This window comes from Delphinapterus leucas, chromosome 9 (genome assembly GCF_059928025.1).
Source record: "Delphinapterus leucas isolate spDelLeu-1000000601 "Yukka" chromosome 9, BTC_Dleu_Yukka2, whole genome shotgun sequence".
NCBI lineage: Eukaryota > Metazoa > Chordata > Mammalia > Artiodactyla > Monodontidae > Delphinapterus > Delphinapterus leucas.
This window is the reverse complement of record NC_143137.1, coordinates 39,773,458-39,793,167: the sequence shown is the minus strand read 5'-3', so window position 1 is coordinate 39,793,167 and position 19,710 is coordinate 39,773,458. Positions and strand designations below refer to the sequence as shown.

The following is a 19,710-nucleotide window of genomic DNA, read 5'->3' as shown; positions in this document are numbered from 1 at the left end:
CTAGTTCTCTATTTGTGGTTATTTAGGCCAATTAAAAAATCGTCTCAAATGTATAGACACCAAGGGGGGAAAGTGGCGGGGGGTGGTGGTGGTGGGATGAATTGGGAGATTGGGATTGACATATATACACTAATATGTATAAAATAGATAACTGATAAGAACCTGCTGTAAAAATAAATAAATAAAATTCAAAAATTCAAAAAAAATGGTCTCAATAGCATGAATGCTTTAAAAATTTCCAGAGAATGGAAATCAGTTTACTGAAGTATAACTTAACTATTTTCCCAGCTCCTAATGAGAATAAAACATGGGCGTTTGGGGGTCTTTCTAGTCCTAAGTCAGAGGGATTACTTGGGGAAGTAATTGTTGGTCCTGTGAGATCACTGAGTTTTAAGAACATATCGGGATTGGATACAGTGATGATGATGATAATAAAATAACAATATCTAATAGCTAATACTTATTGAAGCTCACCATGTACAGGCACTGTACTAAGTGATTGCTTGTATGAATGTACTTGATGTGTACAACAACCCTGTAAATCAGGTATTATTATTTCCATATTACGAATGAAAAAACTCAAGTTTGAAGAGGTTAGATAACTAGCCAAAGTCACACAGAAAACATATATGGCAAAGATGGAACCTGAATGCGTGGATTCAGAGTCCTCTCTTTCTTGACCCCCATGCTATGTTGTGCCGATCTCCTACCTGGAGCATAAGTAGAACTCCAAAAAAGTGTGTGTGCATGCTCATGTGTGTGTGTGTGTGCAAGGGAGGGCATATGCACACTTGCTTGTGCATGTGTGCACATGTGTATATGAGTTGGTAATGGTGATAGTACTCTGTTAATGTTGAAAGTGAAGGTGATACAGCTCTGAAGAGAGTGAAGGTGAGAAAATAAGCACCATTGTTAAGCTTTATGCATGTTACATTATCAGCATAGCAACTTGTACAAGTGAACATTTTCACTTCTTTTTTAATAGATGAGCTATCAGATGATCAGAGAAACAAGAGCCTCACCCTTGGATAAGGCCTTGTCCAGGCAGTGGCAGCGAGACTGGGAGGAAAAATCTCACCCTGCTCCTCAGGGGTAAAGCTGACAGCTCTCCTGGAGGTATACAGGAAGGCATTCTGGCTTCCATGCGGAGATCCTCTGTACAAGGTATGTGTGTGTTCCCTTTGTGGTTGGGAGGGGACATCAGCCAAGGGAAGACATTGGGTCAGTCTAGGGCTATGTAGTCTAAGGCTAGAGTTGCCAAGTATTGCATGGGAAATACTTATATTGAAAATTATTTGTTGTTTTTTGAAACTCAGATTTAACTGGGTGGGTGTTCTGTTTTTTGCTCAATCTCGCAACTCTACCTGTGGCATCTAAACCCCTGTCAGAAGTGCTGAGCCAAAAAAAAAGAAAAGTGCTGAGCAGATCACAAGAGCAGAGAGGGGCACTGCCTTAGACTTTGTGAATCCCCATACAGATTCATCAACTGTTCATTTATTCATACATCATTAACAGAACCATGACTACTTACCAGGGTCAGGCAGCATGCTAGGTTCTGAATGAGACTTGTGAATGTTCACTCCCAGGGTTTACAGTGTCTAGTACAGAGGTTCTCAAATTTTAGCATATATTAAGATCACTTGGGAAGCTTGTTTAAAAAATTCCCTAGAGATTATAACTCTAAGAGTAAAACCCTGGAATTTGTGTTCTTAATGAACACTCCAGGTGATGTTGAGGTAGGTGGTTCCAGGAGCATACTTTGATAAGTACTGGTCTAGTAGATGGAAGGAGACTTCATCCAGAAATTACAAGTATAAATAAGAAATACTCCTCAGTCAGACTTATATACTGGTACATTGTGTGATTTGAGTTTCTCTAAGGTATTAATGCAGATTATAGAGTGTTGTATTCTCCACATTACTTTTTTTAAATGAAAGTGTCTTCTGGTAAGATATAACTAAGTGTGCTAGCAAGTGGGAATTGGCTCTTGAAAAGAGAGATTGTCCCCAGATTTCTGATCGGAGCCTCAAGTCAAGTGAAGTATGACATTCTTATAAAGTAGCTTAGACCTCTTGAGCCACAGTCAGTTCTACACCATGGTTATACATGAAAGCCTTGTTTCTGGGAGGAAAAGGTTCACTGTTTCATCGTGTTAAAAGCAAGGACCTGTACCTACACTTTTTCAAACCAGTTTTTTATTTCAACATAGTGTTTGTGGTACTGATAGGGTATGTGCAGGCATTTCTGTATTTGTTGTTGAACACCCTGACTGCCGAATCCTCTATACAAAGTCAAGTCAAAGCAGTGAGCATTCTGGGAGGAATACCAACAACAAATTGTAGTAATCCAGCCTTGTTGTTATAAAAACATGAATCAAAAGCTCAGCATCTTGCTGAGACAGCAATTGTCTTAACCTTGTTATACTCTTGAGATGGTAATACGAGGTCTTATCAGTATGGTTGATATGGCTCTCAAAGGAAGGATGAGGGTCAAAAATGGCTGGAATTTATCATGGAGATTATTGCTTTGTGGGATATCCAGCTATAGAATTGTGACTACCTATTAAATCCTCTATGAAGTAAGAAATATATGGTCCACTGCCTGCAGGATAAGAGAAGGGGAAGGAGGTGGAATCAAAAGTGAAATAAAACTGGTCAAATGAGATGAAAGTCTGCTTTCTTAATTCTCAGCCATAGGCATCAGTGTTTGAGATTACCCCTTAGGCAGCTTCTGATTGTGTGGGGATAGTTCCATGACATGGAAGATTAAAGGTTTTCTGGGTGACTGTAATTTAAATGATGAAATCTTTTCAAAGAGATTTTATTTTTGTAATCAAGTCTAGGCTGTGTTCATGTGACAGCAAGTTATAAGTGACCCAGATGATTAATAGCATTTAAATAAGTATATAGAATAAAGCTACTGTATCTATAGTTTCTATTTGTTTTTTTCAATTTGGGCTTTTTTTAAATGAAGTTTTTTTTTTTTTTTAAGACTTATTATTTATTTACTTGTTTTATTTATTTTTTTGGCTGCATCGGGTCTTAGTTGCGGCACACGGGATCTTCGTTGAGACAGGCAGGATCTTCTGTTGCGGCACTCAGGCTCTTCATTGTGGTGCATGGGCTTCTCTCTAGTTGTGGCGTGTGGGTTTTCTCTTCTCTAGTTGTGGCACGCGGGCTCCAGAGCGCGTGGGCTCTGTAGTTTGTTGCACGCAGGCTCTCAAGTTGAGGCATGTGAGCTCAGTAGTTGTGGCGCACAGGCTTAGTTGCCCTGCAGCATGTGAGATCTTAGTTCCCTGACCAGAGATCGAACTTGGGTCGTCTGCATTGTAAGGTGGATTCTTTACCACTGGACCACCAGGGAAGTCCCTCAATTTGAGCTTTATATCTAGAAAGAAGTTTCTTAGAAACTTCTTAGAAAGAAATCAAACCAAGACTGATACCAAGAAGACAGCTTTCTTTAGGAATTGTCATTAGTGTTCAGTTCCAACCTCATGTCCTCCAGGAGGAAGGGCAATATGCAGAGTGTTCAAAAGCCTGGGCTTTGAAGTGAGAAAGACCTGGACATGAATCACAACATTGTCACTTCGAAGTTGTGAGACCTTGAGCGAGTTACTTACCTCTCTGTGCCTTGGTTTTTTTTGTTGTTGTTTTTTTTTTTGCGGTACGCGGGCCTCTCACTGTTGTGGCCTCTCCCGTTGTGGAGCACAGGCTCCGGACGCGCAGGCTCAGTGGCCATGGCTCACGGGCCCAGCCGCTCTGCGGCATGTGGGATCTTCCCGGACCGGGGCACGAACCTCTGTCCCCTGCATTGGCAGGCGGACTCTCAACCACTGCGCCACCAGGGAAGCCCTGTGCCTTGGTTTTATTAGCTATAAAATGCAGCTAAGATCAGTACTTGCTTCATAAAGTCTTTGTGAGGATGAAATGAGATATGTAAAATGCTCTCTACAGTGCCTGGCACATGGTATGTACTCTGTAAATATTAGCAGTGGAGAATTTGAGACTCCCCCCAAAATTGCACCTCTCTTTTCCTACCCAGGTTGTGAATAATTGGGAATTTTAGAAAAAGAAAAGAAACAAGAAAATATCACCTTATTAGTTATAGAGAAAGGTTGGAGAATGCAGTTTAGTTTGAAAGATAAATTGGTCTGCTAAATGTACCCCAGAATTAGTAGACTCACCCTACCTGTTATAGCAGTACCACCTGGGCCAGCCTTCCCAAGGAAAGAGAAAGAAGAGCAGAACATGCTTGTCCCTACAGGAAGCTCTTTTTTAAGAATGGCAGAACTGGATTGAGCATGTCCAGATCTTCTTTTCAAAGTAAACATCGTTCTATATCACCAGGGCCTGAGTGATTAAAAGGTTAGAAGTGAGGGGATGTGTTAGATAAAAGTCTTCTCCATGAAAACAAAGACTGAGGAGAAGATGTTCCTGTCTAACATAAAAATGTTATCAACATCATCAATGATTCATTTCCATTATACTTCATTTAATTCAATATTACCTCCTAACTTTATGTTTTCAAATCATACCATAGCTGTATTAGTTTCCAACCACAAACTTAGTAGCTAAGACAATGTAAATTTTTTCTCATACAGTCCGGAGGTCAGAAGTCCATAAACTAAAGTCAGGGTATTGGCATGGCTGATTTTTCTGGAGACTCTGAGGGGAGAATCATTTCTTTGCTTTTTTCAGCTTGTAGAGGACACCTGCTTGTGGTTCTTTCTTTGCATCGTTCCAGCCTCTTGCTTCCGTCCTCATATCTCTTACTACTCTCTTGTACCTACCCATATAATCCAGGATAATCTCCTATTTCAGAATTATCAATCACATGGGCAAACTCCCTTCTGCCATGTTAAGTAATAAAGTCAAAGGTTTCAGGGATTAGGATGTTAACATTTTGGGAGAGTCAATATTCAGCCTATCACAATGACATTTTTTTTAACATCGTTATTGGAGTATAATTGCTTTACAATGTTGCGTTAGTTTTTGCTGTATAACAAAGTGAATCAGATATACGTACACATATATCCTCATATCCCTCCCTCTTGCATCTCCCTCCCACCCTCCCTATCCCAACCCTCTAGGTGATCACAAAGCACAGAGCTGATCTCCCTGTGCTATGCAGCTGCTTCCCACTGGCTATCTATTTTATATTTGGTAGTGTATATATGTCAATGCCACTCTCTCACTTCATCCCAAAAATATGGAACGCTTCACGAATTTGCGTGTCGTCCTTGAGCAGGGGCCATGCTAATCTTCTCTGTATCGTTCCAATTTTAGCATATGTGCTGCCGAAGCGAGCACCACAGTGACATTTTGATTATTTCATTTTGCCTTGTAGCTATTTTTCTTGTTTCTGTGTACAGTATTCTTTTTAATTTCCTGAGTCAGGTTGTAAGTTCCTCAAGGATAGATATCAAATCTTCCATGTTTTTATATGTTTACTACTTCATTATATTGTGTGTTTAAAGTAAAACAATGCTCATAATAGGCACTCAGTAAAGCCTACTGATTTAAATACTCTTGAATCACACAGTCTTTAGAATGGAGACACGGGCCTGGTCTACGTATGTTCCAGGAGAAACAATCTTAGCTTTGACTTTGGATTCTACGAACATTCAGACTACATAAGAGACAATGTAGACTGAAGCATTAGAATGTAACTTGTTTTCCAGAATTCTCACTGTTGGACTGTAGACAGGCTTTGGGACAGTCAGTTAAGTGTTAAGATTTACCGGAAGTCCGTGGGATTGCTCCGGCCACACTCTCCTTCCTTCTGATAAGGAAGAGAAATATTGCAATTCTTGTGAGTGGATGTGAAAACTTACCCTGCACAATTTAACTGGCTCTCCCCATTAAACTTTGGAGGGAGGAGGATTATTATACAATGGAATTTGTTTCTGATTTTTGCTGCAGTGGTTAATAAGAAGTGTACTGTGACTTGAAATGAATATGGACACAAAATAATTCTCTCAGACATAGGTACATCTCAAATGCATGGCTGTTCATCACTTACGGGTTGAATTAGAAAATTATGGAGACCAATATGTAATTTTAAGGTATTCAATTTATGTTAATAGATATCTAAATGAACCATAGAATTATCTCTGAGACATATAGCCCAATTCATACTCATAATTTTAAAAGTTAGCAATGCTGTATAGTAGCCTTGCATATAATATTTTGGTACATAATTAAGACAAAAGATTATCTTTGTGCTTAGCCCTCAAAATTTGCAATTGACCTTTTGTACCTGACCTGTGCTACCTTCATATCTTTCCTCTCCCTCCTTGAGTTTTCCTCTCTAGAATGGTAGAATCTGAATTGCAGAACTGGAAAGGACCCTAGAGGCCATCTTATCAATTTGGATATTTTACAACTGAGACCATAGTTCTCAAAACATTAATTGACTTGCTTAAGGTCACACAGCTATTGTCAGAGCTTTATTAAAAACTCAGTTCTCCTAATTCTCTGTAAAGATTTTTCCCCCTCTACTTAGGTAAGATAATATAGAAGTATAGAGGAATAAGAGAAATAATCTAGTAGTAAAGCAATGGAGGGTGAGAGGATTCTGGAAATACTGTGGCTTAAAGGAGACACAGTTCTCAGTCAGCTACTTTCTAGAGCTTATCATCTGTTAGAGCAAGAGGAAGAAGGATGTACCTACCTTGGGGATGAAAATAAGGCCAGCGTGAAGGAAATCACAAAAAGAAAAAAGAAAAAGAAAAAAGAAAGCAGGCATGGCAATAGTAGAAACTATGTTAATAATAGGAAAAGAGGTATGTAAAGTTGAAAGTAGTAATCAATATAGGGGAATCTTGCAATAATAAAGTGATAAATTGAACAAACAGTTTATGAAGAATCTGAAAACCACACAATGAAAACACCCAAAGACCACATAATAGCTAAATATAAAAAGATATATCTATTAGATGTGCAAGGATAAATTACAAAACTACAGTTATGATGGGATACCTTAAAATACCCATTTTTAGAATTATACGAGATTATAAGGGAATTGAATAATGCTATCAACACATTTTCTTGTATAGAGAGAGCAAGACAAAAAGAAAAATTCAGAAACATATATCTCTTGAATGGAGAATATAAAATTTTTTTCTATGTCTATGGAAACTTCACAAAAATAGATGTGTGATTGACCACAAAGCAAATCTTGACAAAATTTTAAAAGCAAGATTTTTACAGACTACTCTCTCTGACCATGTTAAAATAAGAGATAATGAAATAGTGATTTTCTTTTTTCCTCCAACCCCCAACCTACTTGGAAATTAAGAATGCACTCCTGGTTAGCCCATGGACCAAAGACCATATGAAAACTGAAATTACAAACTATCTTTAAAACAGTAAAAAAAATGATGAATATCAAAACCTACAGGACAGCAAAAACTCAGAGAGAAAATTTATAGCCTAAATTCCTTTGATAAGTGGTAAAATAAAAGGGGAAGAGGATGGAAGATATTTGAAACTCCAAAGAAAATTATTGATTTCCAAGCAAAGTAAACATACCAAAATTGATAAAGAAGTACAGACCTAGAGTAAAACAATTATGAGTGAAGAAGTGAAAAAGGTGATTAAAGTTATATCATTAAAAAAAAGCATTGTGAACCCTTGCACATTGCTGGTGGAAATACGAAATGATGCAGGCACTAAGGAAAGGGGTGATGGTTCCTCAAATAATTAGACATAAACCAAATGATTCAGCAATCTCACTTCTAGGTATATACCCCCAAGAAATGAAAGCAGGAGCTCAAAAAGATAGTTGCATACCAATGTTCATAGCAGCATTATTCATAATAGCCAAAAGGTGAAAACAACCCCAAATCCGTCAACAGATCAATGAATAAACTAACTTGGTATATACATACAATGGAATATTATTCAGCCTTGAAAAGGAATGAAGTTCTGATTCATGCTTCAACATGGATGAACCCTGAAAACATTATGCTAAGTTAAATAAGCCAGACATAAAAGATGTATATTGTATGATTCCACTTATATGAAGTACCTAGAATAGGCAAATTCATAGGGACAGAAAGTAAAATAGAGGTTATCAGGGGTTGGAGAAAGGGTAGGATGTGGAGTTATTGTTTAATGGGTACAGAGTTTCTGTTTGTGATGATAAGTTTCTGGAAATGGATAGTGGTGGTGGTTGGCTAACATTGGCGATGTACTTAGCACCATTGAATTGTACATTTAAAAGTGGTTAAAATGATAAATTTTGTTATGTATATTTTTATCACATTAAGAAAAATGTATCATGACCAGTTATTTTCCTGAGTTCTAACTAATCTCAAAAGAACAGCTAGGGCTTCCCTGGTGGCGCAGTGGTTGAGAGTCCGCCTGCCGATGCAGGGGACACGGGTTCATGCCCCGGTCCGGGAAGATCCCACATGCCGCGGAGCGGCTGGGCCGGTGAGCCATGGCCGCTGAGCCTGCGCGTCCGGAGCTTGTGCTCTGCAACGGGAGAAGGCCACAACAGTGAGAGGCCCGCGTACAGCAAAAACAAGAAAAGAACAGCTATTTCTCGTATTACTTAATTTACACAATAAAAAGATGGAAATTTCATCAAATCATTTTTGAAGACAGCACAACTTTAATACCCAAATTTGGCAAAAGTATTTCAAAATCAAAAACTATAAACCAATTATGCATATGAATTTAGATACACTAACATTAAAAAATTTCACATAAAATCTGGCTTTGTATTAAATGAAGATTTATTAAGACCAACTAGAATTTATCCAGAAATGCAAAGGTGGTTCAATATCAGAAAAATCTTATTGTAATTTGTCTAATCAACAAACTAAAAGAGGAAAAGAACCTTATCATTTTAAGAGAAGCTGAAAGCATGTTAGATAAAATTTCGAAGGATACCCTAGGGTAAAATATGAATAGAGTGAAATTACTTTTAAAACCTTGAAATCATGCCAATTGAAATCAGGAACTAGATGGAAATGCTCATTATTGCTGTTAATACTCAACAGTTTTGCAGTTATAACAAATGTTATAACATGGATCATTTGACAAAGTGCTGGAAAGGAAGAGATTAAATCATCTCTTTTTTACTGATGAATATGATTATATATTTAAAAATGCCAAGAATTCTAACACAAGAATGGTATGAAGAAAATATTTGTGTAGATAAACAAGTAGAAGATGAAATAGAGTAAAGGAATAGATTTTCTCTCAGTTAACAAAACCTAAAAGTAAAAATAGGGGAAAATCCATTAAAATAACAGTACAAGCATAAAATGTTTAGAAATACATTTACCAAGAGTAGAATTTTACAAAAACACTTATAAAATCTTTGAGTTATACAAAATAATATTTAAAAAAATGGAAAAGACACAATATTCTTGGAGGATGAGATACAATAAAAATCTCAGTTCTGTTAAAATTAAAATACGAATTCATTGCAGTTTTAATTAGACTCTAGAGAATTTTATTTTGAGAGGGATTTCATAAAATAATCCAATATGAAAAAGTAAATGCCTGAGAATATTCATGAAAAATATAAAGAAGAGCTGGGATAAACTACCTACCTTATCATCGTTAGAAATACAATATCCATTGTAATAAAGATCAATGTGACGTTGTGCTAAAACTAGGAAACTAGATAAAAATTGGTTAAATGATTCCAGTGTATATGAGAGTTCAATATATGATAAAGTTAGTAGTATTTCAATTCAGTGAGTAAAGGATGAATATTCAACCTAGGAGATGAAGGAACAAAGAATAGAGATAAATATTTCATAGAAGATAAAATCCAAATGGCCAATGAACATTTGAGAAGATGCTCAAAATTACTGGTAGTGAGAGAAATGCAAATTAAATAAAAATTAGTGTTATTTACACCCATCAGAATGGCAAAAATGTGGAAAGAATGATAACAGTTATTGCTGGTTGTAATATGAGGAAGTGGGTACTTTCATATATTGGTAGACAAATGGAATTTTGCAGTCTTTTGGGAAAGCAATCTGGTACCAATTTATTGAAATGAAAAATACATGCATTCTTGATCCGTAGTCCTACTGCTGGGAATTTATAGTAATACAAATTACTATATAGTTGTATATAGTAATAAAATCACCAGCTTATAAAATTGCATGTACAAGGATTATGTACTACAGAATTTTTCAGTTGGGTAAAAATACAGAAAGTTGGAAATATAATAAATGCCCACTAATAGGGAAAGCTTGAAATAAATATTGGTTTGTCCACATTGTGGAATATAATGCTACTATGCATCCATTAAAAATAATAAAAAATAATAAAAACTAGAACTATACTAGTTAATTTAGAGTAATGTACTCAAGGCATTTTTTAAAGAGAAAAGTAAGATACATAGGAGTGTGTATAGTATGATACAAATTTTATAATCAATTTCAAACTCCTTATCAATGCAGATATATGTGTATATGCTTGTATGTATGTGTGTGTGTGTTTTGTGTGTGTAATTACATGAGCCTGAAATAAAGCATGGAGGTACAAACACAGGGTTGTTAACATGGGTTACCAGATCGACTGGAAGAAAGGTCAGTAAATCTGGATGAGTTGGAGAGAATTGTTGGAAAGAGGTGAAATTGGAGGGAAGCAGAAAGGGGAGGGTAGATAATTAGCTTTTTCTTTATACATCTTCGTAAGTTTTATTTATTGCAGCAAGCATGTGTTAATCCATAGTTTGAAAAAATATATATAAAAGGAACCTTTAAAATATTGTTTAGATTAAATTCTCTTTGATATTGTAGTTAGTTGAATGGTGGCCCCACTAAAGATATGTCTACTCAGACCATGTGAATGTGATCTTATTTGGAAAAACCATCATTGCAGATGTAATTAATTTAAAGCTCTCCAGATGTTCTCATCTGGATTAGGGTGGACCCTAAATTCATGACAAGTGTTTTCATAAAAGAAGAGAAAGGTAGAAGATGTGAAGAAGAGAAGGCCATGTGAAAGCTGACACAGGAATTGGACTGAGAGCCACGAGCCAAGGAATTCCAAGAGCCACCAGATGCTGAAAGAGGCAAGGAACAGAATCTCCCTAAAGCTGCTGGAGGGAGTCCAGCCCTACTGACACTTGATTTTGGCCTTCTGGCCTCTATAATTGTGAGAAAATACATTTCTGTTGTTTTAAGCCACTAAGTTTGTAGTAATTTGTTATAGCAGCCCAAGGAAATTAATACAGATACTAAACCTTTATTTCAGTGGAATTTTTCTGTGAATTCCAATATGTAAAAGAGTTAGTCAGAACTGTTCTGGCTCTTGGATAGGATGTCCTGTCCCACCTGCCCCATCTCTGTGTCACCACAGAGACACAAGGCCTGCTGGAGCACAGCTGGAGCATCACTGATTTAGCCCAGACCCCTTTCTGTACAGATGAGAAGAGTGAGGCTTGAAGAGTGCCCCCCACCTTTTGACAAGCTAAGCAAACTCAGGCAACTTTATACCCCTTTCTTAATTTCTCCCTTGGAAGGCCTGGGATCGTTGTGAGTTCTTTATCACAGTTGGGTATAGTTCAGTCAACTCTTCTCTCAGCAGGACATTGATAATGGCATATTTTCACTTTTCACAAATGCATTTTGCTACCACACAATCACTTTTGTAAAGTTTTATTAACCTTTTTTCCTGTTTCCTTTGGAAAGAATTTTGCATAACCCACGAGTTTCTTGCTGTAGATGCCTAGATATGCATCTTTCACTGGAAGTATGTATCCCTGATAAACTCTTAATTCTGTGTCTCTGATTCATCATATGACTAAACTAAGCTGAGAATTCCCCTCACATCACTGCATGCAAAAAGCCCAGGATGGAAAAATGCTTGAGAAGGCAGGGCATTAGGGGTGCAGAAAGAATGAGTGCGCCCTGTGTGAAATCAGGGAAGAGGGAAAAAAGTGCTGAGCAGCTACAATTAAGGTTCCATGTCACACAATATGCCACAGGATTCCTGTAGAATGAGGTATACATTTTTCCCCAACCTGGATGCTTCTTTATTCCTACCAAAAAAGAATTTTCCACCTTCCTCAAAACAGTATCACAAGACAACTGAGGCTGAAAAGGTTCTGAAGAGCTAGATGAGGTGCAGAGGCATGAGAAGGACCATTTTTAGGTAACATCACAGCCATCACCTTGCAAAGCTTATATGGATGTCTTCCAGAGTTTCAGCTCAAGATATGTCTTGTGCATTGGAGAACAGAGTTAGCTGAAGCTGAAGAAATAGTTTACAAAGACCTTCTACTTGACTCTTTAGCAATCACACAGATATTGTGAGAATTTTCAACAGTAGGTTTAAAAAACCATGATTGTTACATATTGGCATGGGGAATGTGGAAAGCAAGGTATGAAGAAATGATGCAGAATCAGGATGATCAATACAGAAATAAACACAAAAACAAATGGGGTGGAGCTTTTCCTATTTATCACAACTAAGTGGTTTTATATATTTATAATGAAGAAGGGCACAGATGATACCATAACCACACTGGGTATATTTGTAGTTTTTGATATATATGTAAAAAAATTTGGTGTGGCACATATATACAATGGAATATTACTCAGCCATAAAAAGGAATGAAATTGAGTTGTTTGTAATGAGGTGGATGGACCTAGAGTCTGTCATACAGAGTGAAATAAGTCAGAAAGAGAAAAACAAATACTGTATGCTAATGCACATATATGGAATCTAAAAAAAACGGTACTGATGAACCCAGTGGCAGGGCAGGAATAAAGATGCAGACGTAGAGAACAGACTTGAGGACACAGGAGGGAAGGGGAAGCTGGGGTGAAGGGAGAGAGTGGCATTGACATATGTACACTACTAAATGTAAGATGGATGGCTAGTGGGAAGCTGCTGCATAGCACAGGGAGATCAACGTGATGCTTTGTGATGATCTAGAAGGGTGGTATAGGGAGGGTGGGAGGGAGGCTCAAGAGGGAGGGGATATGGGGATATATGTATACATACAGCTGATTCACTTTGTTGTACGGCAGAAACTTAACACAACACTGTAAAGCAATTATACTCCAATAAAGATATAAAAGAAAAAAAAAAGAATGAAAAGGCAGTTCATAAAATCAAGGGGAAAATAAAATAAATGACCCTAATTGCACACTGAGTTGATAGCTTAATTATGCAGAAGTGTGTTATTTTAAATGGTTTGAAAATACAGTAATTCACCTATATGTCTCTGGTAGGATATACCTAAGAACTGCAATAACAATAATAATATTTTCACTAATCATATATTTGATATTGATCTTATATGAATATATGGGTGTATTAAAAATGGGGTAAAGCAAATAAGCAATTATGCTATTGTCATTAGAACTAAGATTTTTAGCATAAAAGGAAAAGATTCAAAATAAAATCACAGAAGTTTAGCAAAAAAAATATATATGTATTTGGTAAACTGTTTACAATTTCTATTCCATTTCATGATGTGGGTTCAGTCCTTTTTGTTGGGCTTTTATATAGTATAAATATGTCCCAAATATTGCATAGGACATATTGTGCTTCCACTAATTTTTAAAAACTATTTATATGAAATTCAAATTTAACTGGGCGTTTTGTGTTTGTATTTGCTAAATCTGGCAACCCTATTCTAAGAAGTTGTTTGTGTCTTATTTTTAAGACAGAGAACTTTCCTGCTTCTTAGATCTAAATGAAATCACCTCACTGATTCTACTATGTTGAAGTCTCAAGGGATCTTCCAAATTTTTGGCAAATTTACAGGGAACTTATATTCTCAGAGCTCTCCACGTCTTTGGGTTTCTGCATCCTTGCATACTATACCTATCCTACACCTCCTCAATCTGTCGTGATGCTCAGCCCTTTCTTTAGTTTTCATGGACAGCCCCTGCACACATTGCCACACACGCATACCAGGACTCCAAGAATTTGGTGTTTTGATTGTTTATTTGGTGGATGGATCAGCATCAGAGGCAATAATAACACCATAAAGTCCTCCTTTCCTCCCCTTCTTTCATCTTCTGTACTCAAATCCCTTCTTCCTGGCAGCCCTCAGACAGCTAAATTCTTCACTGTAACTTCAGGGTCAGCCCTTTAGGCCCTGATGGTAGAAATTGGGAAGGGAGAGGAGCTCACCTTCTACACTAAAAAATTAAAACATTTTTCCCAAGGGAGGTTGATCTCTCTTGAGGAGAAATTCTGCTAGCAACTGTGAAGATAATGCATTTTCTCCATCTTATTACATATTTATTATAAGTGTAAAAGCAAGTCTACAAGAAAAGCTGGGTTCAGTAATATGTTACATTGGAAAATCAGTGTGAATTCATGTCCTTAAAAGACTTATTTTCCAGCTCTATCATTATTATAAATGGCCCAACAGCAGGGGCACTACTCTAATCTATTATCAACCCTCATGTACACCCCTAGCACACAAATTTTGATCCCTGGAGGGTAGATGACTCTATGTTTGGCGCAAAGACAAAATGAGATGGATTCAAAACAACCTGTTATTAAGCAGAAATCAAAGCTGCTTCTTGAAACATCATGGTAGAGCTTCAATGACAAAAGAGCAAATAAGGACAGAAGTAATAATGCTAGTGGTTAAATTGGAACAAGTTAAGCCTGAAAAAAGCCATGAGTTTACAGTAATACTCAAAAGAGGAAACACAAAGTGTGCAAAGAGGTACTTGTAATATAAAAAAAGAATAATTCCAGCAGGATCTTTGCATCTTTATTAATTTAAACAAGTAGGAAATTGTTGACACGTAACATTTTATTCTCTGTTTAGCATATATTTCCATATGTTTAGCACATATACTCGTTTGTGTAAAAAAGAAAAGGAACAAAGATATATAAATGAACCAATAAGACACAGGATTTCCGCACAATAAGGCAGACGTTTTTCTTGAGGTAGAAATGACTGGGAAAAGAGGGCATACTAAATACTAAAGGAGGACCAGAATTAATGGTCTTATATAATAATGACTTACAAGGTTATTAACATTGATTACAAGTATGGCATACAGGCATACACCATGGCCATTACAAAATGGGGTGTTTCAAAATTATAAATGATCCAAATGTTCTGAGAGGAAAAGCACAAAAATTCAATCCCTCATCTCCTAGGAGATGAAGTATCTACTTATTATGAATAAATCCTTATGAACTTTAATAAAATAGTAATAAGAAATATGTATATTTCAGTACTTGAAACAAACCAGGTCAATGTATCATAATATCAAGGCAATGGCATAGGGACTTCTGGCTATGAGAAACTTAGGGAAAGAAAAGTCTTCAAAAATTAAAATTTATATTAAAGACAGGGATACATGGGTATCAGGATGTAATGAGTGAAAGAAAGTTTGATATAAAAAGGCAATCAGCCTGTTGCAGAGACAGAAGTTTGCTTTATCTTGGACCATACAACTAAGTGTCACACCACAAATGTAAATGAACAGCCAAAAACCTGGATTCTCGTATTCTAAATTAGCATTGTTTTTCTTTTAGATCTGGGAAAATTTTTTTAAATCCCTGGAAAGATTGTAAACATTGGTTCTGGTAAAGCTTCAGAAACTTAGGAAGGTATAAATTAGAACCCTGAAAAGATGTAAAAATAAGAATTAAAGCACATTTCATTAATGGTATTAGTGCTTTTGCTACTAGTATTATTTTAAGGTATTGGGCATTATGAGTATTGTGTTTCTGTATATTTTTCTTGCTGTTTAGGGTATTTAAAGTATCCAGAAGAATCAGTCACACTAAGTTGCTAATTGCAGTTCAAATTGTTTAAAGGAATTTAATCAATCAACCTTAAAATAATTAAATGTCCACAAAAATGGATTTTCCAAGTTTTGTTTTTTAGATATGTGGATTTAATGAATTAAGCATTGAGTGAAAGGAACCGTTACAGTTGAACTAAAATAACTCCTGAGATGTAATTATAAAATAATTTTGTTCTTGTCTTTTGCTGTTTCTTTAAATCTGTTCTATAAGGCTAGTTCTTCTCCTGTCTCTGTTGAAAATAAGGGCCAGATCTGTGGTTTCTAGTCATGTTGCCTTAAGTTCAGACACAGTCTTCAGTTAATAATTAAAATGTCCATTCTCATGTACTAATCAAAATTCTAAACTTAAATTTGAGATTTCTCCCTATTCCTAACTTGAACGAGGTTGGAATCCTACAATTGGGAAAAGATGTGGTTGGTTGCCTCCCTAGCACTTCCATTTTTCACCTTCATCCCCTTCCCTTGATCTGGCTAACTAACTGCACTTCTGACCACTTTGTAGTCAGGGTATTGGAAGGGAAGAGAAGGACGAAGGTAGGAGAGTCTCAACCGACTGATGCTATCATTAACTGGTCCATGCTGTCTTGGACCATTAGGAGATTAAAGTAGCCTCCTTCTCTTTTAAGAGTACTTTAGAAACCCTCCCCTACCCCAATTATGGGGACATATTACCTGAAGTTCTTTTGACCCTACCAAGTGCATCTCTATTTTGCTTTCTCAGCCCTTTAACATCTCTCGATATCTTCAAATTCTCTCTGTTATTGTCAACTACCATGTGGTTTTCTTGGGTGAGACTTAAAGACGACCTCACACTAGGTTTCCTTTGTGTGTGCCCCTCACATCTGGTCCATGGAAAAGCGTTTATGCATTATTTACTCTGAATCTAAATTTATAAGCCAGCACCAACTCTTTTGCTCCATTGTCAAAACGGCAAGCTACCTTCTCTCTCATGCTTTAGATTTCTTACCTGTGACTCAGAAACTTGTCCATTGTGTCTCCAGAATGCATATGACACATATAAAGCCCTCCAAGTGGTCTTGAAACCACTCATTACATTCTCACGTCCCCTTGGGAGTGATGGGTGGGACTTGTGGCACAGTTCTCCCCGAAGAAATCTTCCCCTCCAAATTCTTTTGGAATATGCCACTCCTGATCTATTTAAGTCCTTCTAGTGAGTTTGTGGTTAAAGGACATGTGAATAGTTTCTTGAAACAACCTTTTGAATTCTGTGTATGGTCTAGTGCCTCCTTTGGAATACAATACCTATTATATGATTTTGTTTCTGCCAAACTTCCATTTTAATATGTAGCAATATAAAGTACACATTTTAGTGAGTGTTCTGCTCCGTGCACAAAACTTTCTCTTCACTGGAGATGCTTACAACAGTAAAGATCTGAGTTAAAGGACTCAGGATATTGTAAACATCTGTCAATAGCTACATAAACTGGGTAGACATCCAAGTGAGAACTGCAGTTAATATTAAGGAACATTGAGCAAATTAGCAGCTCTACTTAGCAGTGCTTGAATAAGACGTTTTCCTAATGTTCCATTAGCATGGTCTTTTATGTTTCCTATTAAGTTATTAGTACTGGGAGACCAAGTTAGAGCTACTTAAGGACCTTTCATTGGTGGGAGGGATCATAGGTCTTAGTGGTTAATTAACAGCACAGGAGTACTCCTGTTTCCTTAGGTCTGTAATGGAAATCTTGGCTTGAAGCCTTAGCAGCTTTACTATTAGAAAGGAACCCTGAGGTATCAGGTGATTTCTTTCCATTTTCAAAAGCATTTATGGGCACCAAGTAGATATTTTTTCCCTTGAAGATGACTTTGTCAGTGTTTAATAATATTTACTTCAGAATCTCCTTAGTTTTTTTAAATTAAACATGAAGATTTCTAGTCCCCGCTCCACATAGATATAAATCCGTAAAACTCTGATGGGCCCCAGGGGTCAGCATTTTAAATTAGTACTGAAGCTGATCTAAGGGACACACTTTGACTTAGAATTCTTCTTTCATGAAAAGTCCATGGACCTAAAGGGGCAGACAAGCCACCTCCCATATCCCCTGTCACAACTACGTGAGATTGACTGAAAACTATCCTCCACTTGGTCGATATAACTAGATCCAGAGGGTTATTTGCCACTGAAAATGCCCTTTTCTTTTTTCAATGTTAGAGCCATGAGGCAGAAACCGACCCCAGGAAAGTATCCCTGCAGAAAACACCACTTTAAAGTATCCTCCTTGGGCAATTGGAAAAGGAACCTAAGCTTTGGAAAATCATTTATCTTCTTTTCTGACTTTACTCTCAGATCTCATTGATGTTTCTGTCTTGTTTAATATTAGCTGTGACAGGTAAGTTTTGCAGATGTAATTGTTCGTAATGCCAGTGTTGATGTCCATCATTGACTCAGCATCATGGGAAAAAGGACTCTGGATACATCAACCATTACCCTGTTTGCCTTTTGTTTGATGTGGAATCAATGGTATATGAATCTCACAACGTTTATCTTCTGAAACACAGATGCTAGTAGCTTTGACTTCTTTTTCATTGCTTTGACAATCTGTCATAGACTGTGAGGCAACTTTTAACTCTATGATGCCAAACAGAAACTGCCTGAGAATTGGGGTGACCTGGAACAATCTGGTATCTTGTCAGTCTGAGAAACCCATCCTGTTGCCACAAACTGATTCCTGCATTTGGCCATGTTCCCTTATATGTTTTTTACTTCTAACCCAACCTATTACTTTATCCACCACACATAGATACATTATGCTCTTCCTCAGATTTTCTAGGCACAGCCCCTACCTGAAACTTCAGCTGCTCTTTCACCTCAGTCACTTCCGCTTTGGACAGAGATAAAGTCCACTCAGTTCTGTCCCCTAAGACAAAAGAGTCAGTCTTTTGGTTAGTCATTTACTCTGGGAGGGCTAGGCCCTTCCACTTGGCCACACTGAGCAACCAGGCTGTTCAGGATGGCCAACCAGCCACATGCTGGGTTTCCGGGCCTCCTGCCACTTCAGGACTTGGTGAAACAGCACGCTCCAGGGGTAGACTCTGCCATTCTGAGCAGCTGCCAGCCAGATGATAAGTCCAGAGTACATGGGAGTTAAGTCCCCAAGGGATAGCCATTGGGAAACAAGTCAGGAGGGAGCAGGCAGATAGATTCCTTTACCTCCCTACCTTGTATCAGCTATTTCAAGGCACGGCTTCTCTTTGCATTTGGTCCAAAGAAGACTCATGTTTAAGTAGCCAGACCTGCTAATCACGCTGCACCGTCTTTCTCTGCAGCTTTTGGAGAAGTGATAGGCAGCATCTAAAACCTCACTTCACATTGGTTTATAGCCTTTTTTGCTGACTTCCCTTTTTACCATCATTCCTGCCTTGTTTCGCACCTCCCAAGTAAAGCATCAGCACTTTAATTCTTGTCTCAGGCTGCACTTTCTAGAGAACCCTGGCTAAGATCTGTGGAATTTATAATAGCCTGGGTCTTTGGAGTGGGTTGTATACTTTTCACAGCACCTAGGATGTTTTCTGATTTACAGCCCAATTAAGCAAAACAAACCTTTTGAATGTCTACTTTGTCTTTGTTTTGGAAAAAAATTTGTAGGGCTAAATATGACACAATGCACACACATATATTAGAATTTATTTCTAATCATGAAACACACTGAAATACTTAATTTCTTGATTGTCATTAGTTGTAAGGAGGGAAACGTATGCTCTAAGTGGTAAATATAATCAGGTCCTTTATTTCTGTATCAAGATTTCATTTCCAGTGAGTGATTTTGGTATATTCTTGTGCTGTCCTTGCTGCTTTTAGCACCATGGAGAGCTACAGGTAGTTAAGTCAGTGCTCCGTTTTCTTCTCCTGATTGAAATCTCATGTAAAGTGTTCCTCTTTGTAATGAAAATAAGGACAATTGAGCAACCAACAAGTT

General features: G+C 37.3%; 1 long non-coding RNA gene and 1 other non-coding gene across 2 annotated transcripts in view; one reads left to right on the top strand and one right to left on the bottom strand.

Moving 5' to 3' along the window:
• The window catches only part of LOC149748384 (uncharacterized), a 248,427-nt gene that overhangs the window by 80,992 nt on the left and 147,725 nt on the right, over positions 1–19,710 (top strand). The window contains exon 3 of the long non-coding RNA XR_016394209.1: positions 986–1,164. This is a non-coding gene — a long non-coding RNA (uncharacterized LOC149748384). The remainder of the gene's footprint in view (positions 1–985; positions 1,165–19,710) is intronic.
• On the bottom strand, positions 5,203–5,309 carry LOC115801734 (U6 spliceosomal RNA). The gene has a single exon (XR_004022076.1). It is a non-coding gene; the product is annotated as a U6 spliceosomal RNA (small nuclear RNA).